The sequence below is a fragment of the Trichechus manatus genome, unplaced genomic scaffold (assembly GCF_000243295.1).
Source record: "Trichechus manatus latirostris isolate Lorelei unplaced genomic scaffold, TriManLat1.0 scaffold00021, whole genome shotgun sequence".
In the NCBI taxonomy this organism is placed as follows: Eukaryota; Metazoa; Chordata; class Mammalia; order Sirenia; family Trichechidae; genus Trichechus; species Trichechus manatus.
Window position 1 is genome coordinate 8,802,672 of NW_004443957.1, and position 27,061 is coordinate 8,829,732.

The 27,061-nt window shown below is 45.4% G+C and overlaps 1 protein-coding gene across 2 annotated transcripts in view; it reads right to left on the minus strand.

Moving 5' to 3' along the window:
- The window catches only part of GALNT2 (polypeptide N-acetylgalactosaminyltransferase 2), a 235,024-nt gene that overhangs the window by 161,620 nt on the left and 46,343 nt on the right, over positions 1-27,061 (minus strand). The window contains exon 1 of one of the 2 annotated variants that reach the window (XM_023728039.1): positions 3,121-4,318. The exons of the other annotated variant lie outside the window; for it this stretch is intronic. The gene's annotated coding sequence lies outside the window, so the exon portion shown is untranslated. Of the gene's footprint in view, positions 1-3,120; positions 4,319-27,061 lie in introns of those variants that run through there. 2 annotated transcript variants of the gene reach the window in all.

Sequence of the window (27,061 nt, forward strand, 5' to 3'; positions counted from 1 at the left end):
GTAAGATTAGTGGTTACCAGGGGCTGGCAGGAAGAGGTATGGGAAGTTACCGTTTAATGAGTATAGTTTCTGTTGCATAATGAAAAAGTTTTGGAAACAAATAGTGGCAATGGTTACAATATTTTGAGCGTGATTAATGCCACTGGATTGTACACTTAAAACAGTTAAAATGGCACATTTTATGTTGTGTATATTTTATCACAATATAAAAAAAAGGCAAAATAAAAATCACAGCCAGAATCTGAATGTGATGAACACAAGCTGTCTGTACCCACAGCCTGTTACTCACCTATGAGCCACCTTAAGCTATTTGCAAGCTCTCCTCTTCCAGCTGTGATGTTAAGACTTCAGGATGCACTGTCAACAAACATTGCCAATATTTTCACAATGTCAGTCCCTACTATCTCATTGTGGGGCACCCTAGCTAACAATTACTCATGACCCACTTGAAAAGATACAGCGTCTACAGTGTTTTTAAGCATTTCTACCTACATATCTATATATTCTTATTTAGTTTGTGGTTTGTTCCAAAATACACACCTTTACAAGGAATGTTAGAAATGTTCGATGATGAAATAAAGGCAAAGAAATAAGGATATAGCTCTTTTAGAAACACAAGGGACACAAGAAAGCCTAAGTCTTACTTTTTTCTTCCCTTTAACAGTATCACTTCGTAATTGGAAAGGAGATACTCTGAATAAATTTAAATACTGTAACTGGGTTGTATAAAAGAATATACTACCGGGAGTCGCCTTATTTTTTGTTATGCTAAATGATTTAGACAATTCATTTACCACGAAGCTACACAGAAGCCTTTCCCTAAGAAAAAGGGTACCGAGGGGATGTGGAGGAGGGTGCGTAAACAAGATGGTATCTAGATACTGACAGAGACAGAATTAGGCGTAGGAGGGGAAAAGATGAAACAATAATACATTTGCAAAAAAGCCTTCAGCCGTGGAAGCGGTTCAGTCTAGGAAATCCAGGCTAAAGCAACGGTAAATTTTCATGAGCACCATTGACATTACTCCCAGTTACAATGCTATCTATTTCTACAGCAACAGGCAGCTGGCTCCAAATAGAAGTCACACACCACTGTGCTTCCCAGTCCCATGGGTGGACACAGGCTGAATCCCACCTGGGTGCAGCTTTAACAAGAGATTAAATCAAAAAACAAAACAAAGCCGCTGCCATCGAGTCAATTCTGATTCATAGTGACCCTGCAGGACACAGCAGAACTGCCCCACAGGGTATCCAAAGACAGAGAGAGCGGGTTCAAACTGCCAACGTTTTTTGGTTAGCAGCCAAGCTCTTAACCACTGTCCCACCAGGGCTCCAACAAGAGGTTAGGGGCAATCAAAAGAGCAGGGAACCTAACCTGCCCAGTGGCAGAACTATGCAGAGGAAGGGGAGGAAATCAAACACATATTCTTGGCTAAACCCCAGGCGACACTACTATTTATTTATAAACCACCTGGCAGTGACTCGTGCTCAGACAACTCTTGGCTATCCCTAAACATGAGGCACCAGGATGGCAGGATAAACCACTACCAGTTGGCCAAGCCTGCTTTGTAATTTGACTCTCTCGACCACCACCCCGACCCTACCTTCAGCGGAACTGCCAACAAAAAAGTCAGCCCAACAGCTCCAGCACCCCTTTACCTCTAGTGGAGATTGAGCAAATCCTTAAAAGCAGAAAAGTGGTGGGAATAGGACAGGAGACCTGGAGAACCAAGAGAAGCACCAGCGTGGGGAGGCTGGTTCTATCTGCCTTCAGCACGACCAGAGTGACCCTGTGCAGGCCACAGCTCTCTGGACCCCTGGGTGCACCATATCTAAAAGAAGGCTAGATCAATTATCCTCCCTGTCCCTTCCAGCACTACACAAGTCTGTGATCCTGTGAACTGACAGCCTGGATAACCAGCCCACAGCACAATTAAAGGCTTCCTTGAGTTTAAAGAATCTCATTCCAAACAGACTATTTTCATCATGCCCAAGAGCAAATGGGTCCCCAGAAATCTGACTAATCTTCATAGATACTAACAGGACCAAATTTCCTTTAATGACATTGTTTAATTCCATCTTTACCCCCTAGTTGATGTATTGGCAAATTATTAGGCTCAGTGGTTTTCTTTATTCTAAAATTTTATTTAAAAAAAAAAAAAAATCCTTACTGCTACACTGCTCTTTTCCTTGGTGGCCATTTTCTCACGTTTCTAGTTGTCAGCCACAGATACACTGGCTCTGGGCTGACTGATGGGCTTACAGAGCTTCCAGCTTAGCAGGAATGAAAAAGGAAGTGCTCAACAAGAACTGAAACACTGCAGTCAGTGTCACTCTTGCTGACCAGGAGCAGAGCTGCTGCTCACAGGACCCTCTCCTTCACCTTCGGCAAACCAACTCCACAGCACCAACAATTACACGTCATGCTCAGCAAAAGGTGAAAAGCTGCTGCGGAAAATCCACCCAAAGGGCCCAAGGCATTTTCTCTTTCTTTTTCCTGCAGAAGCTGAGGAGAAAGGAAGTCTTGTTCTACAGAAGGGAGAACTCACATACTGTTAGCCTATATTGTATCTATTGGCAACTCAGAGGTGGAGAATTAGCAATTTCAAACACTTCACACACTCTTCAAGGCCACAGGAAAAGCAGACGAAAATCCCAACCCTCCCATTCAGGTTTCTTCAACTTGGAGGAAAAGGGAATCTCAGGCTCACATCGCTCTTTCTACTCTATTTTAATTTTAAAATGTGTTTGTCCCAGTTTTCCTTGATGCTAATGGGCTTTTCACATCTGCTTATACTCCATCTAGGGTGTGGATTAGTAAAGGCTCCCCTCCAGCCCCAGGGCCAGCATTGTGATGCAGAAATAAACTTTCCCCCTTCATGGCGCAGGAGAGGAAGCTGGCACTGCTGAAGGCCCAGCCTGCTTTGTACACCCAGGCTACAATACTCCCCTTTAATCCATAACAGGGGTCTTTTCCATGGCCAATACCACCTTAGGGGTTAGGACAGTGAGCAGAAAAATGACGAATTTCTCATCACAAGGGACACACATGGACAAGAAAAAGCACTTGGGCTTTAACACTAAAATCACAATTCTTCAGGCTTAGCAATAAGATCTTACATGTATACAATATTTTCACCTAAATTTCCTCAATTAAGAACAAAAACTCCATGAAGGGAATTAGTATACCCATTTTACATGTGAGGAAATGAAGCTCAGAGAGATGAAGTCACTGATAATGATCAGTGGTGAACTTCCCTTCCTTCAGCAAGAAAAGGCCAACAGCTTCCTGCCAGCCTCATCAGGTTATCAGTTCCTTGAAAGCAGGTGCCGTCTCCATGTCCCCAGCAGTGCTGAGTCAGTGTCTGACAGAAAGTGAGTGAAGGACCATGACCATAGCGTTTATGGAAGACACAGCAATGACATGCTAGGTGTTGTTTCCTATCAAAGCATCTCTAAACAGAATCAAAGGGAAAAGCAATCAGTGAGGAATTAGAATGAGGCATAACTACTTGTAAAACAAATCAAAACTAACAAGCTAGAGAACAACAATAACGTTATTTAAAGACTTGACGGAAATCTTTATTGCCAACATGAAGTCTACAGAAGTCAAAGGAGAATGTTCAGCCTGTTTCAATTTTCATTAATGAAAGAAAATAAAGCCAAACCATATACAATACCAATCCTGAGCCAAGTCCTATTTAGCTTTGTTTTTTCCTTCTCTTCAGTGTGTGCAGTTAACCAGGTTGCAATCCAGACCGGGACACAACCAGAAATCCAGGGTTGGCAAAGATGGGTCCTGATGCTCCAGACGTGGAGAGGCCTGGGAACCAGGAGAATTTAAGTACAGAGCAATGCGCCTTCTGCAAATATGAAGTTATTTACATCCTCCCCTCAACCTCAGAAGAGAAAATAATTCTCTCAGAGTATCAGCAGCATCCTCACAGGTAATGCTCGGAAAGCCTGGAGGCAAGGGACTGACTCCTCACCTGCACCACCTCCTGGCCTCCCTGGAACAACAGCACCCTGGGGACGCCTGGGAGATGGACTTGGCTCCTTGCTGAGATTCACCCCGTGCAAAACAAAACCCTATGCAGAACAGAGCCACAGAGCAGCAAGACACAGACCATTTAATTCCCCTTCACACACATTTGTACTCCTGGAACTCATTTATGCTCGCATGAGCAATACCATTTGGTTCCACCCAGGAAAACCTTGGGAAAGGCCCACACACCTGAGAGCACTGCTCCCCAGTGAAATAGGAAGTGGAACAGGAGCTCCCTGCAGGAGGATCCACCTTTGTTTTAAGTCTCTCTCTCTTTTTTTTTTTTTGTCTCTTTATTTAGAAACAACCCACTAACTATTTAAAAATGCTCTCACGTTAAATTCTCTGTGTATCTCTCCTCGCTTCCTGCGTGCACTGAGAAAGAACACTGATGAGGAAAGAGGCAAAGAGAGAAGACATGGGCTGAGGTGGAGCAAAGAAACAGGCAGACAGCAGTTCTTTGGTCTGAGGTTCATTTGGTATGTTCTTGTAAATGACCTTGGCCCAGTTAAATGACACTTTGGTTCCCTGTGAAATGGCAACACCAGCAACCTCTTCCCACTCAATTCTCTCCATGTCCTGTGAGGCTACAAACAAGCGGTGTCTGGGAGATTCTAAGAACAGAATCAAAGGAGAACACTGCTCCCTTGTTTCTGAAGGTACTCTCACAGTCTGTTCTCCAGAAGGAGCCCTGTCTCAGAGGCAAAGCTCTAGAGTCCACGATCTGAAGAAAACGCCCTCACCTTTACAGATGGGTGCATTCTGAACAGGGAGACTGCGGGTGAGGGCAGGGGTCTGCCAAGGAGGAGCCGGAGGCCATGGGAGTATGCCAGAAATCCCAGCAGGAGAGAATTTGGGACAGACTGCACCTGATAGACGTAAGCCTTTTCTGAAATGCTCACCTAAAGTAAAAGGAGTACAATTCCACAAAACAACCCAACAACTCTGTAAACAAGGTAAGGGCCTCACTCTCCTGGAGCTCAATGGCAGTATCATTAGAAGATAGTTGGCAGCTATGCATGTTTGCCGAAGGGGATCTTGGACAATAAGACAAGCAAACTGATTAGGTGCGTTTTCAATACGGCATTAAAAAAATGTGTGCAGGTTCAGTTATAGTTACCTGATACATACCAAAACAGTGAAACTTAACTTTTCTTCACTCAGTTATAAACTGCTGCTGTCGAGTTGATTCCGACTCATAGCGATGCTAAAGGACACAGTAGAACTGCCCCATAGGGTTTCCAAGGAGCAGCTGGTGGATTCAAACTGCCGACCTTTTGGTTAGCAGCCAAACTCTTAACCACTGCGCCACCAGGGCTTCCCACTCTGTTATATCCCTATCCAACTCCTGAGAGACAAGAAGGGAAGTGGTATTTATTGTCTACTGTCTGCCCAGCAAACACTGCGGCTTCACCTCAGCTCATGTAGTCTTCCTGACAAGGCTCCAGAATAAGACTTTTTATCCAAGAAAACTGAGGATCAGAAAGACGTTACTTGGAGCAATAAATAGTACCCCAGAAAGCAAATTCAAAGCCAAGGCTCCAGGTTGTCAAGGACTTTCCCACCACCCCTGCAAGGGGCAGGAAGCAGTGGGCATTATTAAGATCACTAGTAGCTCAACCAGATGCAGCAGCAAGACTTCCACATAGACAGCAGACTGATGGCTTCCCTGGCCTCGCACCGGACAATTCACAGAAAGGAAAGCACAGACGCCTCAGCTGAATTCAAAGTTTCTCTGTCAGCACAGTGGAAATTAGATGAAGAAACTTAGGGAACAGTTTCTTCTCAAAGACATCACAAAGTGAAATTACTCACAAAGAGGAAAACGAGCCTCAGGAATTGGTGCAAAATGAAGATTCTGTATTAGAGAATAAAATATGGGCATTGGTGGTTATCATCCTCTGCACCCCTTACATAAGTACATCAAAACTCATGCCTGAGTCTAAAACACTGTTTCCATGCTTTCTCACCCCACCTAAGAGTCAGGCCCAACAACCAAATTTCACTGATTCCAAGCCACATGATTATGTCTCATTTCAACATCTCTGTAATGAGAATGAGTTGCACAATTGGGAGTAAGACATTTTGACCTAATGTAATTGGCAGCATTTTTTTTTCTTAGTGATAATAAAATGCATCTTATAATTCTTAGCATCTAAGATTCAATTAAATATGTTAATATTGCTTTGGAATTATCTAATACTTTAGATGATTCAAAACACTCCCATATACTTTGTCTCATCTGGGCTTCACAATAGGTAAGCCAGAAAGATTTTTTAATCCCCACTTTTCTTACTGAAATAAACATGGGCAGATAGCTCAGGCAGGTTGCTCAGTAATTGTCCAAGGTCCCCTAAGTGGCAGCACCAAGACTGCACTCAGATTTTCCGAGAGCCGTCCCACAGGGAGGGTCCTTGAGCTAAAGTGCAGACAACTTAGGTCAAGACGTTAGTGGGCTTGCCGCCGGCTCTTACCCTTTCACTGTCATTCCACCCCTCGCACCCAGCACCTTCCCGCTCCCACTCAAGGATAATAAAGACATTCTCTAAAGCAGATGGTGAGAAACAAACAAAAAATTGTAACTATGAGATGTCCTGTGAACCAGTAAAGGAAACAGAGTTTGTAAATACAGAGCACCATTGGTCTGAAAGGTGGGCAGAGCCGAGAAAGTGAGCCCCCACTGGGTCTGGGCCTCTGCCCAGGAGTAGGGACTCCCCTTCCTCTGACACCAGCCTGGGACAGGGGAGGACCAAGGAAACAGCCATGAATATGAAGAAGTAGTCAGCCAACAGCTGTCACACCTAAACAACTGGTTAGCTATTAGGAGGGGGAAACATTCAATTCAGATATTCACTTCTCAACAAATACCAAAATAAATTCAGACGGTGAAAATATAAATACCAAAATCAAGCAAACAAACCAAGCACCAGAATGATATGTAATTAAATATTATTTATCTGATTTCTAAATGAGAAAGGCATTCTACGCTTAAAAGCAATAGAAGAAACGACTAAAGAAAAGAATGAGAATTTAACCACTATGTCTCCCTGTTTGAAAAAGAAAACATCTGGGGAAAATATTAGCCAGAAATAGACAATGGGTTGTAATTTGTGATATTTATTAAACAGCTTATACAAAGTGATTTAAGAAAAAAAGTCAAGACTCCATTTTTAAAAAGGGCTATGAGATCAGAATTTAACCATAAGGGCCCAGCTGAAGAGCTTCCAATGAGACTTCCCAGGGTCCAAGGAGCTGTTATCTACAATGAGGTGCCCTGCCCTCCATGGTGCTTCCATATCAGTTTGACAGATGGTCACCAAGCCCCCTGACAAGAAAGGAGTCCACTGTGCTTCCCCTAGGAAGTCTGGATGATTCTGCAATTTGTGTGTGTGTTGGGGGTGTTCCTGGCCTCCCCCATCTCTGTGCCTTCTGGAGCTGTGGACACCAGATCAGAAGATGGCTGCCCCCAGGATCCCGTGGCTCACAGGACCAGCAAAAGACCTGCCTTTTTATCTCCACAAGACTTTCCCTTCACCATCCACTCCTGTGAGGAACAGAGAGCAGTAAGTCGTGGAAGGGAGCATAGAGCCAACCCCTCTGCCCTCCCATCCTTAACCCACCCAGAGCCTGTCCTCCTCCCAAGTGATGTCCCCCGTCCTTCAAGTCTCACCTCCTTCCCCCACCCCAGTTTCCATCTTGACCTGGTCCACTGCCTAGTTTGTGTCCCACAAACTCATTAAAGAGGTTTTAGTCAAGTTCAACCTTCAACACGGGGCGGCGGGGGGTTGCTGCTCAACCTTCCACATCTGCCTATACTTGCAGACACAGCCAGCAGAGGCCTTCCCTGGAGGGCATTGCCTAGAAGCAGCCCCAGGGCTGTCTGTCCATCTACCACTAGGGAGAGATGGATCACCCGAGGTCGATTGTGTTCCAAATGCAGCCCAATTCGTTCCTGCTGCCTCCCCAGTGAACCCTCAAACTGCTGTTGTGTCAAACTGGCATTCCTTGAGGTATCTCCACCCAGCAGGGGGAAGAGAGGTGGTGTGCTGTCATCGCTGTTACTGTCATGAAGCTGGCCCCCAACTCATGGCAACCCCATGTACATTAGAACAAAACACTGCCCGGTCCTGCACCATCTTCACCATCATTGATATGGTCACGTCCATTGTTGTGGTCACTGTGTACTTTCACTGCCTTCCAACCTAGGGTACTATTCTTTCAGCACTATACTGAACAATATTCTATTGTGATCCATAGGGTTTTCATGAGCTAATTTTTGGAAATAGATCACCAGGCCTTTCTTCCTAGTCTCTATCAGTCTAGAAGCTCCATAGGTGGTACAGTGGAGGATAAACACAAGTTTCCCAACCCCTGACAGTCAGGTTTAGATCAAATAAATCCTTATTATGAGTTAATGCACAGCAGCATTCAGAAACAAGCATTTAATGAGTGCTTTCTAACTGCCAGACCCGGTGGTAAGTGCTTTTCTAAAGCCACTTAATTTACTTAACGAAGAAAATCATAGTGGCCCTGTACTCTGGGCTAACATAAAGTATAATGGACTGTCAGATCACATACAAAGGGAACAGAAGCTGCATTTAAGAAGCTACAATAAGCAGGAGGGTGACTGGGGCAGGGTAGTATGATGGTTGAGAATTTCTCAAAACCTGAAAATGTGAACAAATTAGAGATGCTTAGCTGAAAGAAGGGAGATCTGCTGGGTAGTACAAGGTGGCATGACAGCAGTCTTTAAATATTTGAGAGGTTATCATGCGCAAGGTTATTACAACCAGAATGTTCCACGGTGGTCGCTATCAGCTAACTAGAAGCTGCAGAGGCAGATAACTTCAGGGCAAGCAAGAAAATCGAGCTCTTACAGATCCTTCCCAAATGGCCTAGACGTCATTCTGAGGCCAATTCCCACATGCTCCAGGTCTTCCAGCAGGAGGGTGATGTCTGTTCTTCAGGGATGCGGCAGGGGAAAACCTGCTCTGTGTAGCAGGAGGTGGAAGAGGGAATGCTGTGGTCCTCTTCAAATCTAATGCTCTGGTGCACAGTGACTAACAGAGTTAAGCAACTTTTTCGGTGTCCAGGTATCTAGCTACTCCAGAAAATTCAGATTTAGATTTGTGGGTTTTCTCCCCCAGTAGCAAATGAGAGGAGAATAGGAAACAAAAAGCACTGAGAAATAGAAAAAAATTCACAGTGTATCTGCAGTCAGAATTTGGCTTTCAATCCTGGCAACCTATCTATTTTGAGCATGAGACAAGTCTGTTAATTCCTAATGAGCCAGATTAGAAACAGACTACAAATGAATAGCAAACTCATCATAAAATTATAAGAGTGCCCAAAATATATCAAATTACTTATGCACCACTAACAGCAGCATGTGGCTACTGAGTAAAAACGTGTGTGCATAACAAGTCTCACTCGTGCTTTAGGAAGAAAGGCTTTGTGGAAGGATTACGGATAATCCAGAAAATCCTCTCCATTGACTCTCAAATATCCAGAGAACACCAGGCTTTTCCTTTCCCCTTCACACCCTACCTAAGAAGTGGCTACTCTCTGCACCAAACCTGGAAACCAGTGTTCCCAAGCCTGGTTATACAAGACCCAAAGAGGGATCAATACTTAGTACACAGTGATGTAGATGCTGGGTTCTGTGCTGCCCCAACGACAGAGAACACAGAGGAAGACTGCAGGGTGTTTTAGGGGTGAGAACCACCTCATGGCATTACAGTACTAGACGGCTGGCCTGCACCTTTAAATACCTTTGCAACCACAGGATCTGGAGAAACATGACTGCTTTTCTCTACCACCCCCTACACACATTCTCAAGTACTTTGCCTTTAGAAATATCTGCATATGGTGAGTGGGGTGCGTGACAGCATCTATAACAAAGGACCTATATGGGAAAGGAGCAGCAATAATTTACAACAGATGGCCTTGGACAGGCTGGGAGGTGCTGCCCATGCGCCACAACGGGCCCTCACAGAATGGCCTTACCGAGTCCTGTGCGCTTCCTGTCCTCAGCCAGCAAACACAGGCATAGAGACAAGAACTCAGACCATTCCTGCAATCACCAAACTTGCAATGAGAAACTCTACAAAAGAAACGGAATTACATCTGAGGCCAACAGTACCATGAAATGTGTTCTTCCATCCCAAGCATACATCACAAAGGCCGCTGAGTCAATTATTCCTCAGAGGGGTCTGAAGTCAACAGAGGCTTGGCTTTAAGGGTTAAAAGCATGAGGAGATGTTGTCTTCCTTTCGTAGCCTATGCTCTCCATAGTAGGTGCCCTATAAGCAATACTTGGGTAATAAGGAATGAATTACAATGCAATAATTCACACCTTGAAAGAGTTCACCCACCCAGACATGTGCATGGGGTGGAAGAAAATATTACTGATGAATTTATAATGTGAGTATATCACCGCAGGATACTAAAGTACACAGCAAGGTGCTCAAATATATTCAATTCTTAAAAAAAAAAAAAAAAAAAAAAAAACTTTTCATAATGAATTTTAAATCCAACTATGAAGACAGTCTTCCAAAGCAGGCAAATAGAAAAACCAAGCGAGAACAATGATATGTGTGTATCATACACGCCAGCATCTGTAGGGCACCCAGCAGGACTGACTGAGGGATCGCTGACCCTGCAAAGTCCCTCTTCCCAAATAAGACAGGACAGTCTACACTCCACTCTGCAAGGCAGCCCGAATGGCAGCGAGCATTGTTTTAAGGCTCTTTCTTGGCTCTAGTGCAGGGCACCATCCAAAAGAGCAGGGGCGAGGGGTAGGACACAGCATATTACCCCCACCCATTAACCTACCATCAGAAATACACCCACAGAGTGAGTGATTAGACACAAAGTTATAGAAATACTGTACACCTAGAACAAGAGTCAGCTGTGTAAATCCACCACTCCTCACACTCCGAATACTTAGAGAGGCGATGGTCTAACGTTTACAGTCCTGGGCACTACTGATCATGGGCTAGATGTAGTTGCTCTTCAATTTGCCTCAGTCTCTTGTTTGCCTCAGGACAGTGTGATGCAGAGGCAACGTAAGCCTATAGTGATGATGACACAGTCATACCACTTGGGGGTTCTGTGATGGGCGTGTCTTCCTCACTCCTACTTTTGTCCAGTGGCACTGACATATCTCTACTCGCTGTGGGGATGGGCGAGGCCCAGTGGAGGCAGGATGTGGAGAGGCCCTCTCCTCCTGCACCCTTAATTCTCCAAAGCCTCAGCATCTAGTAGGCCTCAGACTGTAGCTCCCCTTATAAGTTTAGAGTTATGCTGTTACCAAGCCCACAGGCTTCCAGACTCATCCCATTCCCAACCACCTCTACACAGCTCCCACAATGAGCTGACATCGCCACACCTGACCACACCACCCCCACTTATACTCCTCACAATGCCCTCTCCTAAGCTCCTAAAGGGAGTACCCCGCTTGACCTGGCCTTGCCTGTGCCCTCCCTCCTGGGCTCTGTGCCTCTACACCATTGATGGTATGGCCCGACGTACACTCGTCCACTCCCCATGCCACGGAGTTTCCCATCCGCATGTTTGCTCAGGTTGTCCCATAAGCCCAGGCCATCCTGTGCCCACCTTCCCACTAGCAAACACACACTCCTGCCTGGGTAATCCCACTCACCCTTTGGGTATGGCTCAGGGGTCCCTATCCCCATTAGGCAAATTAGGTATCCTTCCACTGGTCCCCTAACACCCTGGCATACACCCCTGCCTCACCACACGATGGCATTCTTATCTACTTACACGCCTGCCTCCACCCAGACCATAGGCTCTTGGGGGGCTACCACCCTATCCACTGTTTGGCATATTTTGGCCACTGAAAGATGTAACAAAGGGAGGGAAAGACAGACAAAAGGAAGAAATAGAAGTTCTACCTCAAGTCATTTTTGGAAGAGGAGGGCACACACATACCAATTCTGAATTAGTGATGGTATGAAGCATGACGTGAAGCTCAAGTTTGTTACCTAAACAGAATAGTAAGATTCAGAGTAGCAAAAGCTCTCAGAGTTTAGTTGTCTAATACAAAGTTGCCTTTTTATCTTTCACACTTCAATATACTTTTCTCATTGTCTGAAAGCAGCTACCAAACTTCTCTCTAAATGCACAACTCTCTTGCCCACCAAATCTATGATTTCAAGAGAAAAATTCCCACTATCTCTCAGTACAATTTTGGAATTTGTTGGTATTACTGACATCTCCCATAGGTGCGATGTTACAAGATACAAAATTTAAGACACATTCTTGGCTGAAAGCAAACTTTTTGTCTCTCATCACTCATTTTGCCTTTAATTTAAAAGACATGACATATCAATCTCCAATCCAGGCTTGGCGTGACATTCCTCAGGGAGGGGCAGTTAGCAAACTGCAAAATTTGAAAAACACAGGGACCACTTACCAGATGTTCCTTCTCATCCCCTCTGGCTTATGCAACTTCCTTAGCCCAATCTCATTTAGTCTGATTTGGGGAAAGAGATCCCATAGGGGAAAGAGACCCCATATTGTAACTATGATGGGTTATCGCATCTTCATTTATGAATGTCCCCATCTGTGCTGATATCAGGCTCTTTCAAAGACTTAGCAGTCTTCAATAGCCAACAAGGCATCACCAAGATTGGGAAGTCTTTTAATTTAAGAAGAATAGAGAATAATGGCTTAGTGGAGATCAGGTTACAGATCACGGGCAAATCTTTTCGACTTAATCAAATAGACAAAATACGAAGGAGGGAAGCTGTTTGGTAGAGAATAATATTCATAAAAAACAACCGGTGGTGCAGACAAATAGTGTGACTGTCCAGTGTCAGAAAGGTGATTAGAGCAGAGTAACCACAGGCCATAATTATGAGCTTAACAGCCATAGGGCTGGGCTCTCCCACAGAAAATCCATATTCCCAGGTCAGTGCTGCCCTCAATGCCATGTGGAACCCAGGTGGCCCAGTCAAGGTAAGTCCTGTCCATCCCATGACATTTTTGGTCACTGAATTCATGGGAAGGGCTCTCAGACCAAAAATAAGTAGGAGGTTCCAAGACCCTAGCCTTTATCTTTTCAAGGCTCTCAAGGAACTCAGTATATTCAGGAAGACTGAAAGACCACAGTCCATTTGCTCCACATCTTTCCTAAGGAGAACTGCCAGCTCCTTCCTCCTTTGAGCAGTTCGAGCCCTGGAATTAGCCTCTACTGTGCTAATTAACTCTGGTGATGCAGTGGTTAAGAGCTCAGGATGCTAACCAAAATCCATCAGCCACTCCTTGGAAACCCTATAGGGCAGTTCTAAGCTGTCCTATAGGGTCACCAGGTGTCAGAATCGACTCGACGGCAACAGGTTTTTGGTTTTGGTGCTATTCTGTCTACTTCTATGTATATTTGAACTTCATAATAAGTTGTTTTTTTCTTTCTTTTTTAAATTGTTTTAAACAGGCAAGGGTGATAGTAAGTCCTTCCAGAGAAAGCAAGACCTGAAATGAATCATTCACGGCAGGACTGCAGAGGCTGGAGATGGCATTCCTCCACAAGGGCGGCGTGAAGTGACCCAGGCTCCAAAGGGAGGGGAGCACACACTGGGGGGAGACTGCTGGCCAGCTCTGGCAAGGCAAAGCAAGAGGAACTGAGGCTGGAGAGAGGAGAGAAGACTCAGTCCTGCCAGACCTTACATTCCAAGCCATCAAACTAGGGCCCTACTGATGGACAGCCATAACATTTAAGCAAAGAAATGTCCTGGGTGTATCCTGTGACTCAAACACTGCTAGTCACTGTGACCCTGCAGGTGATGGCACTGGAGGGAGGGGAACACGCTCCAGTCACTGTGGATGGCTAAGTGCCCTTATCAGTAAGAGGCCTGCAGCTTGTAAACGGTAGAGTAGTACACAACCATCACCTTTACTGCTACTATCAACGTTACCATCATACACTTACTGCAACAATTCCGAACACTCCATCCAGTGCTCTGGACTAGACTCTGAGAGGTGAACTGAGTGCAAGCTTTCTGGATCATCATTTCTACTCCCGCAGGCCAGCTCACTATGCTGTGCCCAGGGCTTAAGAGCTCAACAGAATTTCTACCCATGTCGGTCACAGCTTGTTTCTAGCATTTATGCCGTCACAGTGCTTAGTTAAGCCCAATCACCCCTCCTCTTGCTAAGAAGTTCCTCCCATCTCACTACCACTTATAAACAATTTTTTCAAAGATAAAGAGGTAATACAGAAAATGTCAATTTATTAATCCCAAATGCCTTCCTGAATTTCATCAAGATTCACTTGAGAAAATTCACAAGTAACAGTTTGAAACTACTAGGTGATAGTAGAGAAAGGAAAGGAATGGTTAAATCTCTTACTAGAATGAAGTGTGAAAATAAAAGGTAAACTAAACTGAAAATCTGATATTTAAGGTGGCCAAAAAGCAATCACTGTGGCATACTTTCAAGAATCTCACATTACCAGGAACATAACTAAATATGGTGGAAACCTCCAATTCTAACTGTAGCCAGCTGCGAACATAAAGGAAATATACATCAAAACTGGCTTTCCTTGAAATGAGAATCTGACACCCAAGGCTTGTAACACAACAGCTTTCGTTCAGTCATGTCAACCTCAGCACAGAGATTACGTCCTTCATCCATTGCCTCACCCTGTGAGTCAGACACACAGCACATGTTGACATTATTCTGTGAAGAAGGACATTCAATGACTTGCCCTTAGCCACAGCAATGAGTCACAGACAGAACGGGGAATCACGGCCTACCACCTTCCAAATCAATGCTCCATCCAGCCCACGTGGTAACACCATGATCCCTTCCTTTGGAAGCACCTCACAGAGTGCATGACCTCTTTTATTTAATGAGCACAAATGGGCTTACATCACTCACTGGGCCTTTGAAAGCAATGGGAAGAGTATTTGAAATTCCACATGCTGTCTGCATTTGGGAAAGTTCCAACCCGCACCATCCGCCCTCATTTTCCATCCCTCCAAAATCTCACCTTAAGTGCTTCCACCAACGGCTTTAGCATCCACTACCACCACCACCCCTCAAACTGAGACCAGCGTCCAAATAGCAATGAAGCTATTAAGCCAATAAGATCACAGCAATGGAGATCTCCAACTCAGACAATGACTTTCAACTCACCTCCCGGATATCTATTCTGATGCCCTCTCAGCCTTCCTGCCCCAGGTTCTCAGGGCTCCCAACTACCAAGCATTGAGATTCCCTTCCCACTGGCATTTAAAGGTCCTCAGGACACACCCAACTGGCACTGGGCCCCACGCCTGCTCCTTTCAATGGTGAAGGTAACACCCACAGCGGCTGCAACAACTTCAACAGCAATGTTGACCCAAAGTGCTTACTCAAGTGAGACGAGCCACTGACACAAACAGCAGGGGAAAGTCTACGTGCAGACTAACTCTATGAAGAATTCAAGGACTGACTTGCCTGTGAAGTAGCCCTTGATTCTCAATTCTGCATAACTGAGTGGCTCAGTGGAAAGAGCCTTGCACTAGGACAGGAGAGCTGTGTTCTAGTCACAGCTCACCCATTTTCAGGCTGTGCAGCTGCAAAGTTTTTCATCTCTTAGGCAGGAACGCAGCAGTGATGCCTCACAATCTGCTGTGTAGATGTAGGTTCCATGAGGATAAGGACTGTGTCTGTTCTATTCACATAGAATAATATCTGCAACTTAGTAGGTAACTCAATAAAGATTTGTGGAATGAGGCTTCTGGTTAAGATGGTGGCTTAGGGGGAGTGGAAAGCCCCATAAAACCAAATGGGACTAATGAGGCACAGCAGTCCAGGGACAAGGGCCAGAAGGCAGAAGGGGACAGGAAAGCTGATGATAGGGAACCCAAGATTGAGTAAGGATAGTGTTGATGTGTTGTGAGGTTGTTAACCATTGTCACAGGGCAACATGTGTACTGTTTAATGAGAAACTATTTTGTTCTGTAAACCTTCACCTGAAGTACAATAAAAAAAATTAAAAAAAAAAAAAAAAAAGATGGTGGCTTAGATAGACACACCATAACGTTCTCCTACAATAAAGACTCTGGAAACTAACAGACATAAATAACAACCTCAGAACCCAGAACATCAAATGGAAGGTTTCAGAACTGAACCAAGCACTGATTAGAAGGAGAGAGAGAACGAGAATAGCAGGAACATGGAGATTCATGGATCATCTGTGCCCTGCCTGCTGGCCCGACAGAGTGTGGCCATTTTGGTAAGGCAGCAAGCAGCATCCCCAGATGAGGAGCCCAGAAAAGCAATTTCATGGAAAACACAGCCAGAGGCACAGATACTGTATAAACAAGCCTGGAAAGAAGTAAGTGGGGCTGGACGCATGCTGGGTCTAAACAAGCCTGAGAAGGTGATGCGCAGGAGTGCCATAGTCTTGAATCTAGGGAAACACAGGGAAGTGGTCCTGGGCAAAGTGAGACAGACGGAATCATAAGAGAGTCGGGATGGGATAGATAAGACAGGGAGCGCACATCCACGGAGGGGCAAAGAGAAAGTACAGGGAGGCAGGCAAGAACTCCAGGGTCCCGGGCGAGTGCAAAGAAGGGAGGGAAGTTAGGAACTAGTCACAGGACTACTTATCAGTGGAGGTACCTGTTCATTTGGACAGAACCACCTACTGACCAGTAAAACCATACAGTAACAATTAGAAGTCCATCCCCTAACTGGCCCCATGCCGCCCCCCCTTCTCCTCCCATTTGTGCAGCCCCTACCCATCAACCAGCTCTGCAAGCCAGCAGGGCACCCTTGAGCCCCACCCACTGATTGGCTGCACGGGCTGGCAGTCGAGCTTGTGTCACATCCACCCTACCCTTCATGGCTGCAGTGACATCTGTCCCACACCCTACCTAATCCTGCAGACTGTATGCACATGCGCTGAGCCCCCTTACCCTCCCCCCCGCCACTGTGACACCAACTCATGCCTGCATAGGGGCTTGCCTTGACCATTTGGGTAGCAATGCTTCTCTGTGACTATGACAATGACTCGTCCTGCTTTCCAGAGGCCACCCAACTATGCAAACACAGAAGGACCACACTGTCCCTAAGGAACTGCAGAGGGAAAATGACCACTTTACACCTGGCACCTCACATCAGGGAAGGGACCTGCTCTTGTGCCTCCACGCAGTTCTATAAGGGGAGACATATGCGCCTAATGATAGAAGACCTCGTGCGCAGGCGACCCGCCATACCCACCAGTGAGAGTAATTCACACCTAGCCAACTGGCAACACCAGTCATATACAGACCAATATCACAAAACAACAATTAAAATAATACAAAGGAAAATAGGTACTCTAAAAAGAAATGGAAAAAATTAAGCTTCTGATATATCAAAACAAAACAAATACATAAACAAAAAATAAAGACAAACATACAATAAAGAAATATATACATAAATTAAATAAAACCTTAATGTCTCGAAGACAGCATTCAATTACAAATCATACGAAGAGACAGGAAAGGATGGCTCAAGCAAACGAACCAACTAAATAGAAAAGCTCGCTGAGCAAGAACATATATGGAACCACCTGACAAATACTTCAGAAAACCAGTATTAAGCCTCCTCAAAGAGATCAAGGAAAACATGGGGAAAAAGTCTAGAAGAATTCAGGAAAACAATACAAGAACAAAAAAAAAATTCAAAAAAACAGAATCCTTACAAAAACAACTAGAAATTCAGAAGCTTAACAATAAAATAACAGAACTAAACAACTCAATGGAAGGACACGGAAGTAGAGTGGCAACAACAGAAGGAAGAATCAGTGCGATAGAGAACAAACCTTGATAGTAATCTGTATGAGGAACAAACAGAAAAAAGACTGAAGAAAAAGAAAGTCTACAGGTCATGGAGGAGTGAGGCACCATCAAGAAGAATAATATAGGAGGCGGAGCCAACACAGCACTGTAGACAGAAGCATCATGCCATGCCCTCTATAGCAGAGACCCGAAAAACTAAGTAAAACAGAGACAAATGTCAATCCTGGAACCCTAAGCATCAAATGAAGAGATAAAGAACTCAACCAAGCACCAATGGAATAAGAAACTGGCATAGAACAAAGAGTGAGGAGAGTTATGAGCAGAGGTCCCTTACCAGCTAACGCGGCATCGATCCACCATCTTGGACAGAGAGTACGGGAAAGCAGATTACAGAGCTCCAGCAGGAGAAAGAGCACACGGTAACCAGCGATACACACTTTCCCACCCCCGAACCTGCCTCCCCGGCTCAGCCTTCGCTGCTTCCTGTGGGTAGATCTGCGGATTCCCGGCAGGCCGATCTGTGGCCTCTGGCAGGCTGATCTGCTGCTTCCCGGCAGACTAATCTGCCACTTGCCAGCGGCCACGACTGCAGCACGGGAGGAGCTGGTTCCGTGCCGTGCGGATTCACCCCACCCACACCTGCCAGCTTCTTCAGTGCCATTTCTTTGTGTCATCTCTGCTTCTTCTTGACAGGCTGTGAAGTGCCGCTCGGCTGGGGAACTGCTTCCCCGGTCCGTGCTGTCACGCTGGTGGGATTCCTGAGGGCATTTTTTTTTTTTTCATTTGTTTTCTCACTCTTTCTTCCTTTTTATTTTTCTTCATTTCTCAGTTTCTCGACTCTTTCTACTTGTCTTCTTTTCCTGTCTCCTGAATACCTGGCGCTGTATATCAGCTTAACCCCTTCTAGCTGTACTGCTCGACTTGGGAACCACGTCCCTGATCTGCACAGCTGTGCTGGTGGAATCCCTAGGGGCATTCTTTTCCCCTTCATTTCTCGGTTTATCATCTCTGCACTCCAACAGCAGGCTCCCTCAGCACTTTTTTTTTGGGGGGTGGGGTAGGGGGTTCCTGTTTCTCTCTCCTCTCTCTCTTCTTTCCCAAACCCAACCTAGCTCCACACATCACATCCTCCCCAGTCCCTTCCCTCCTGCCTATCTGCACTGTGCACTAAACATTGCACTCCCGAGCAGCACAGGCACAGCCTACCAGAATCTGCCCTGCACTGACCCCCTGCTCACCTTGTCAGCCCCTCCCCTTCAGCTGGACCTGTCCTGCTGCACCACAGCTGAGCAACTGGCACTGCCCATTGGACAAAGAGGTGAAAAATACCGTGTCCACAGATGAGCAGACAACAAAGAATGCACAGCCTGCCTGCTCAGACATAACCAAATAAAACAAAAAAGCAGGCGAAACAAACAAAGCCACAATCAAGAAACAAAGAAAATAACTACTAAATGTCCCGAAGACAGCAGATAATATCAAAACAAAGTAGCTGGCACAAAGCACCAAGTCTAGTGCCCAGTACATAACAGACAATAAACGTTACTCTTAATAATAATCACCATTTATTAAACACCTGCCACATACATAAACATATACATTTCCTCTTATTTTCACAACCCTACAAAGTACAGTGTTATGATCTCTATTTTACAGATGAGAGGAAACATATGCATCTGTTTCTTACTGAAGGGGCAGAGAATACAGGACTGGCACAAACCTCAACCAAGAAACTAACATGCCAAAGATGGGATATAATGGTCCCTCAGTGGGGCAGTGGTGGTGTAGTGGTTAAGAGCTCAGCTGCTAACCAAAAGGTCAGCAGTTCAAATCCACCAGCTGCTCCTTGGAAATCCTATGGGGCAGTTCTACTCTGTTCTATAGGGTCGCTATGAGTTGGGATAGACTTGACAGCAACGGGTTTTTTCCCCCCTCAGGTTCTACATCCACAGCCCAGGTGTAACCCAGCCACCAACCTGTTATGTTTTGCTTGAGCTGATTCCATTTAGAATGTCCACAATCCTCACCCATCCAAATCCTACACATTTCCCAAGGTCCAGTTTAGGATTCATGTCTCCTTCACGTGCCTCAAAATCCACTCAATAATGACCCATGCTCCTCCATTTCGTCAGCATTTTGCAGAGGAGGCTGTACTATAATGTCACATTTGCTTCGCTACTATCCCAACACTGTTCTCTAGCTCTCCTATACAGGTCTCTTGAGGGAGGGCCATGTCTTCTACTTCTCTCATGTCCCCACAGTCCCTGCACAGTGGCTTCCTGGCTGGGAGTAACCATGCCCCTTGGTTCCTTTATAGAGCCAAGTATAAACTGCAGGCAAATGCCTGGCAAACTAGATGCTGAATTAAGGAGGGGAGAAGAGAAAGAAATTGGTACAAAGAAGACTGATGCCTAGAAGAGTGCAAGCTCATCTTTCTCAAAACCTCCTCAGTGGTACAAACAGTTCACGTCCTTAGCTGCTAGATGAAAGGTTAATGGTTTGAGTCCACCCAGAGGTGCCTCAGAAAAAAGGCCTGGAGAGCTACTTTTGAAAAATCAGCACTGGAAATTCCTATGGGGCACAGTTCTACTCCGACACAATGGGGTCGCATGAGTCAGAGTCGACTCAACAGCAACTGTATTTTCAGTCTTCAAGCTTGACAGTCACAGCCCTGGTGCTGCTAGACAGGCGGCTCTAGACATCATACATCTGACTCAACCAAGCTCATCTGGTGGTTTCAGCTCTGGGGCTCTAACCTCCCACCAGATGCTGCTCTCTCGATGCACGAAGATCTTAAAGGCAGAAAAAGCAGAGATTCCAAGCTCTTCAAACAACAAGTACTCTGTTTGGTCCCTATGCACTGCTGTTCCCCAAAGCACTTGAAGAAAACCCCGCACAAGCTCACAAACAAACACGTGGAAGGCAGGGCAGGAGATGCCGAGATATTCACATTGTCTTTCTTCTGCCTTCCTCCCACCAAGTCACTGGTGAAAGCTCAGTATGCACTGAATGGGCTGTGGAACGTGGAACAAAACCAAGGTGGGTGAGACTATTCTGAGCATTTTCAAAGTGCAATAAGACATTCTGAGTCACTAGAAAAGATGCGTGCTCCAAGCAAGCTTGTGTCCTGTCTGACAGCCCAAACCAGACCTGGCCCTCCGAATATCACCCTGTCCCCTCAGCAAGCACACAGGAAACAACCTACAGTGCAGGAATCTCAAGAAATACAGTCATGATCTCTCCCCACCCACCCATACTCTCCTTCCCTCACTACCCCAAACGCAAACAAGAAAAAGGCTTGATGCTTAAGCTACTTGGAAAATGACAAAACACAGCCCAGCAAGGAAACAGTGGCTCCAAGTGGCCCTCTCAAACCAGACTGAGTGCGACGCCTGTCCCCCCATCCTTGTAAATTGACGTCAGGGGGAAAGGTGTAAAAACATGTTCCCCAATCCTCAGAGACCTCATGAGAACAAAGGCAGCCTACATGCTCCGGAATTCCCTGTGGCCACAGGTGCTGCACCCAGCCTGGCACCATGGCACCTGCAGGGGCGAGGGGTGGTCTGCACTGACCCCTCTCATGAGAACTGCCCCCACCCACACGTGGCAAGCCTCACACCCAGGCATGCACGAGCCAGGAGTGGACACCCAGATTAAGTGAAGGTGATTGGTCTCCCAAGGAGACTCAGCCTCAGGCCAGGAGGCTGAAGCCAGAGCAAGTGGACTCAGGTATCCCAGAGCAGAGAAAACCCCTCCACAGAGAGAAGAAGCCAAAGCATGGTGGGGGGAGCGCAGCTGAGCCAAGGTGGCGGCAGCCACAGTCCAGCACCCTCCAGGCCCAACTCCCTGCCTCACTGCTATTCTCGTAAGATCAAAAACCAGCCTAGTTGCCATTGAGTCGATTCTGACTCATGGTGGCTCTATGTGTGTCAGAGTAGAACCGCGCTCCATGGGGTTTTCAGCGGCTGATTTTTTGGAAGTAGATCACCAGGCCTTTCTTCTAAGGTGATTCTGGGTGGACTTAAACCTCCAACCTTTTGGTTAGTAGCCAAACACATTAACTGCATCACCTAGGGACTTCAGTAACATGAGGTACCCCCATATTCCCACAATAAATCCCTTCCCCTGCTTCAGCTTGGTTCCTTGGGTGGTGCAAACAGTTTACACTCAGCTACTAACCAAAAGGTTGGCAGTTCAAACCTACCCAGTGTTGCCGCAGAAGAAGGGCCTGGCAATCTACTTCCGTAAAGATTACAGGCAAGAAAACCCTATGGAGCAGTTCTACTGTGTAACACAAGGGGTTGCCAGGAGTCAGAATTGACTTGACAGCAACGGGTTTGGTTTTACTTAAGCTAGTCCAAAGCACACTCCTTTCACTTGTAACCAGGAGGATCTTAAAAGATTACCACAAAGAACAGCAATAAAAAGATGCTGCTGGAATGTGAATCCTGTGGCCACCTCTCAGGTAATGCTGGAAAACAGCAATATATTTTGTACTCTGATTTCAGGTTTTAAGCTCTGATTCTGTATTCAGGCTATTTTCTCTTTTCTTAGTGAAACAACCTCCCATTTTTGATCTTACATAAATTTCCCAAATGAAAGAGTTTTCATTTTAAGAAGCTTTGGTTCCAGGCAACCTAATAATTTAATTCAAGAAGCTAATCAAAGTGAGAGACATGACAGCAAAACTGTTTCAGTTCAAGTGCTGACTCTGGGATTTAAAAAAGTGAAAACCAAAATCCAGACCAAACCCACTGTCATTCAGTCAATTCCAACTCATAGCAACCCTGTAGGAGAGCAGAACTGCCCCACAGGGCTTCCAATGCTGTAATCTTTACAGAAGCAGAATGCCACATCTTTCTTCTGCAGAGCAGTTGTGGGTTCAAACCACTAACCTTTCAGTTAGCAGCCTAGCACTTAAACACTGCAACACCAGGACTCCAGGAAAAAGTGAGAATCAGAAGTTAAACTTTAAAACAATCTCTACAATTACAGTTGGCAAGAGAAAGCCCATTTGGGTTTCTCGCACTGAAAGTGCAGTGATGTCTTAGTGTGTCTGAACACCTTGAGAGCTTAACTGGTCAACACTAAGTGGCTGGATTCATCGTGAAACACACACACACACACACCAACATATATACACACACACATACTCTGGAAGCGAGGAATGGCCAATTCCTTCAGCCTCCCCTTTATCAGCTTCTGCCCGGCAGTGTGCCATCTCACATTTAGAGAGAAGAGCACTGATTTGCCCCAGAAGGTCCAATGGTCTGCCAGTAACCTACCTACCCCAAGAAAACTACCGCAACTTCCCAGATTCATCAAGAAGGTCACACTGATGTCAAAACCCCTCTTAATTCACTTTTAATGCATCTGTATTCCCAGTCTCACTTTAACCAGAAAAGTTCCTAGAAAATCTCCTGGAGACGGGGAAAAACAAAACAAAACAAAAACAGAAAAGCCCAGCTGAGAGGGACCCTCAGAGCTTGGACACAAAAAAAGTCTAGGAGCCACATAAGAGCAGCAGCAGTGAGCAATTTACTGAGTTATTCCAGTGTGCAATACACAACTCTATGTGCTTTAGTTGCATTATCTCATTTAATCCTCACACAATGCTATATTATCCTCATTTTATATGTGGGGAAACTGAGGAGCAGAGGCCAGTCACCCCCACCCCGCTACCCGACATGACAGACCTAAGATTCAACTCCAAGGAGCCATGCTTGGAGTCACTAGGCTGTCCTGCCCAGCCCCATGTGGCACTACGGGGTTCACTGCCTCTCCCTGCCCCTCATGGTTCATATATAAAAGCAGCCCTGAACATTTTCTGTTCCATCCTTAGAGCACACACAGAACAGACAGTCTGTTTTTTCTCTCAAAATATCCCTAAATCATGGGAAAAACACAAATCAGGAGAGGCAGAAACGAGTCACAAAAAGTTTAAAACCACTATAGCATTTTTTAAATGAACTACAAGCCATATAGAGAAAAGCAGGGGATCCACTCAGCTTGAAAATGACTCAGGAATAGAGAGTTTAAAACCTTGGTCACAGTTCTGCTGTTCTTCCCAACCCCTGAGCATTTCCATTCTGAGCAGGAGAGCTACAGTGGCCACCAGAGGAGAAGGTGTGCTGTGCACCTGAGGCTCTGCCCAGAGCTCAGCATTCACACAGCTCACCGCGCAGACGGGACACATTTGCACATCTGATTCTCTTTGACATATTCGATCCACGCTGCACGAAACGTAAACTGGAGCCGAGACTACAGAAACCCATGTCTAAAAGGAGGGTGGTGGTGGTGGTGGTTGTTTTGTTGTTGTTGTTGTTGTTGTTGTCAGTTGCCATCAAGTCAACTCTGACTCATGAGCGACCCCACGTGTGCAGAGTAGAACTGCACCATAGGATTTTCAAGGCTGTGACCTTTCGGACGCAGATAGCCAGGTCTGTTTTCTAAGGTGCCTTTGAGTGGGTTTAAACCCCTAACCTTTCAGCTAGTAGTCTAGCGCTTAACCGTTTGTGCTACCAGGGACTCCAAAGGAGGGTAAACCAACAGATTTGTGAAACAAATTTATTAGCTTTCTGACTTCAGGGTTCACTGCCTAAAGGCTTGTTTCTCAGTGTATACTTGTCTCACAGCTAACCCTGCTGCCTCCAGTCATTCTTTTCCAGGTCATCCTAGCTCCACTGTCAGATCATGCTCCACCCCCACTACCTGTCTCAAGAACTTCTATAACTCATCCCACCAACTCAAGGTCTTGTGCTACTTAGTAAATGGCCCTCTACTCTAACCTTCAGCCCTGGCCAACCCTTCTTCTCTGTTATTCTCGGAAACACTCTCTACTGCCTCCATCCCAACATCACCCAGCCTCCCAGGTCCCTCCCCATGAAAGCCATTCCAAACCCCAACCCACTCTAACCCCCACTCTCTCTGTGAACCACAGGTGAGGGTCCACCTGCTTCAGGATGCTTCCCGCCACACTGGTCCCAGGGGTGTTCCCAATCACACTTTGGTCTCATAATTGGATGGCGGAAGAGGTCCATGTGGTCAAATCTGCACTTCTTCTAGGGCCAGACTGGGGTGTAAAAGCATCTTTTTATTCAGGGCCTTCCGATTCACAACTCTGCCCACAAAAGCAGCCTTCACACCACAGCCAAAGCCCCCCAAGTGATTGCGAGGGCTCCACTTGCTCCCTTCCCCAACTCTTGATTCTTTAATGTTTCAAGTCTAATGAACATCTTCTAGGAAGCTTTTTGTTTTAACTATTCACATAAATCACCCTCCAAAATTCCCACTTCAGCAGCAATACGTAATCCATTTTTAATCATAGGAAATCTGTTTGGAAGATTAAAGAGGTTTATAATTCTCCTTTCTTTAATAAAAAGCTTTTTAGAAAACACATACACACTCACAGACACACAAATGAAAAGTCTGTGAGAAGAAATTACAATGATTTTTTTCCTCACTAGAGTCATCCCCTAATCTGTATAAGCAACTGGTCCTCCCACAGGAGAAAGGAACTCTCCGGGGTTATCAGTCCCTGTTTGAGGACACTGCCGTTCCTTACCTCTGTCTCTGTGAGCCATCTCAAGACTTCAGCTAAGGTCTTTTATGCCCACTCCACTGGCAGGACACAGCCTTCTGAAGAGAAGCCTAACACTGTAGTCAGTCCACACCAGCATTTCTTTTCTCAGCCTGAGCACTGAGCCCACATCAGCGTGCCTGCATTCTCAAGCATTAGTTTTATCCTTGAAAGTATACGTATAATACTGCCTTTTCATGGGATTGTTAGAAGGATTAAATGAGCTGATGTATATAAACAGATGACCTTACAATGTATCATCCAAACTGGAGCGCTCATTAGAGGGACGGGGAGCACTAAGCACCGCACTGAGGCTACAGTCACACCCAGGCCTCCCCCTGGCACACGAGCAAACAGGCAGCCTACTGGCTGAGGTCTGGCACAGGGTTCGGGGCTCCGCAGGAAGAACTGTTGGGATTAGGCCTGATGATATGCAAAACAAACAATAAAAATATCAATAAATGCACTCACTAACACGTGATATACAGTAAATGCTCTGTAAGTATTCATTACTATTATATCATTGTGTTCCCACCTCAACCCGCAAAAGCCTTTCATGTAAAACACAACAAACAGGGGCTAAAGCTGAACACTAAACAGTTGGGTTTCCAGGGCAATGGGCCAAACCACCAATGTTCCCAAACATGCAGACTCGAAGCCCTCAGGTGCCCATTTACTTGCCCGAGCCACAACGGCCAAAAGCAGGTACCCACCCTGCCTGTTCATTTCCATCCGGCACCAATTCTCAGACTGCCATCTGTGGCTGATGACACAAGTGCCTCTGCAGGCAGGGTCAGCCTTATCCTGTACAGGGGAAAACACTTCGCTTACCCATGCAGAGACTACAGAGCCCTGCTGTCACTCAAGTCCAGGACACAGAGCGATGACGCTTGGAAAAACTACCTCACAATTATGATTTAAAAAGGTGGGCTTGCATGCTTGATTATTCTAAATGTTTCATCCTTCATGTTATTTAATAACAAATATATAAAAAGCAAGAATAAAATTATGTAATAGGACACATGAAATATAAAGAATTAGTATTAACAACAAAAGGGGAGGGAGAGGCAAGGTATACAGAATTTCTTGTATGTTACTGAAGTTAAGTTGGCACCAACTTACCCTAGAATGTTATAAAAACAAGCTGTTAAATGTAATATTCATGGTAACCACTAAGAAAACATATTAAAAAATATACACAAAAGGAGAAAAGAACCAAAAAGGCTCACTACAATAAACCAACAAAACACAAAAGCAAACAGTACTGAATGACAAAGAAGGCTTAAGACACACAGAAAACAAACAGGAAAACTGCAGAAGTCAGTCACCTCTTATCACTAATTACAGTGAATGTAAATGGAGGCAGACAGTGGCGAATGGATTTAAAAAAAATCACAATCCAACTACACGCTGTTTACAAGAGATACACCTTAAACCCAAGGACACAAATGGGTTGAAAGTGAAAGGATGGAAAAAAATATTCCATGAAAATAATTATCAAAAGAGAGATAGGGCAGCAATCTTAATATCAGACAACAGTTTATAAAGACAATGTTCTACATTCTACCTTGGTGAGTAGCGTTTGGAGTCTTAAAAGCCTGTGAGCAGCCATCTAAGATACTCCACTGGTCTCATCCCTTC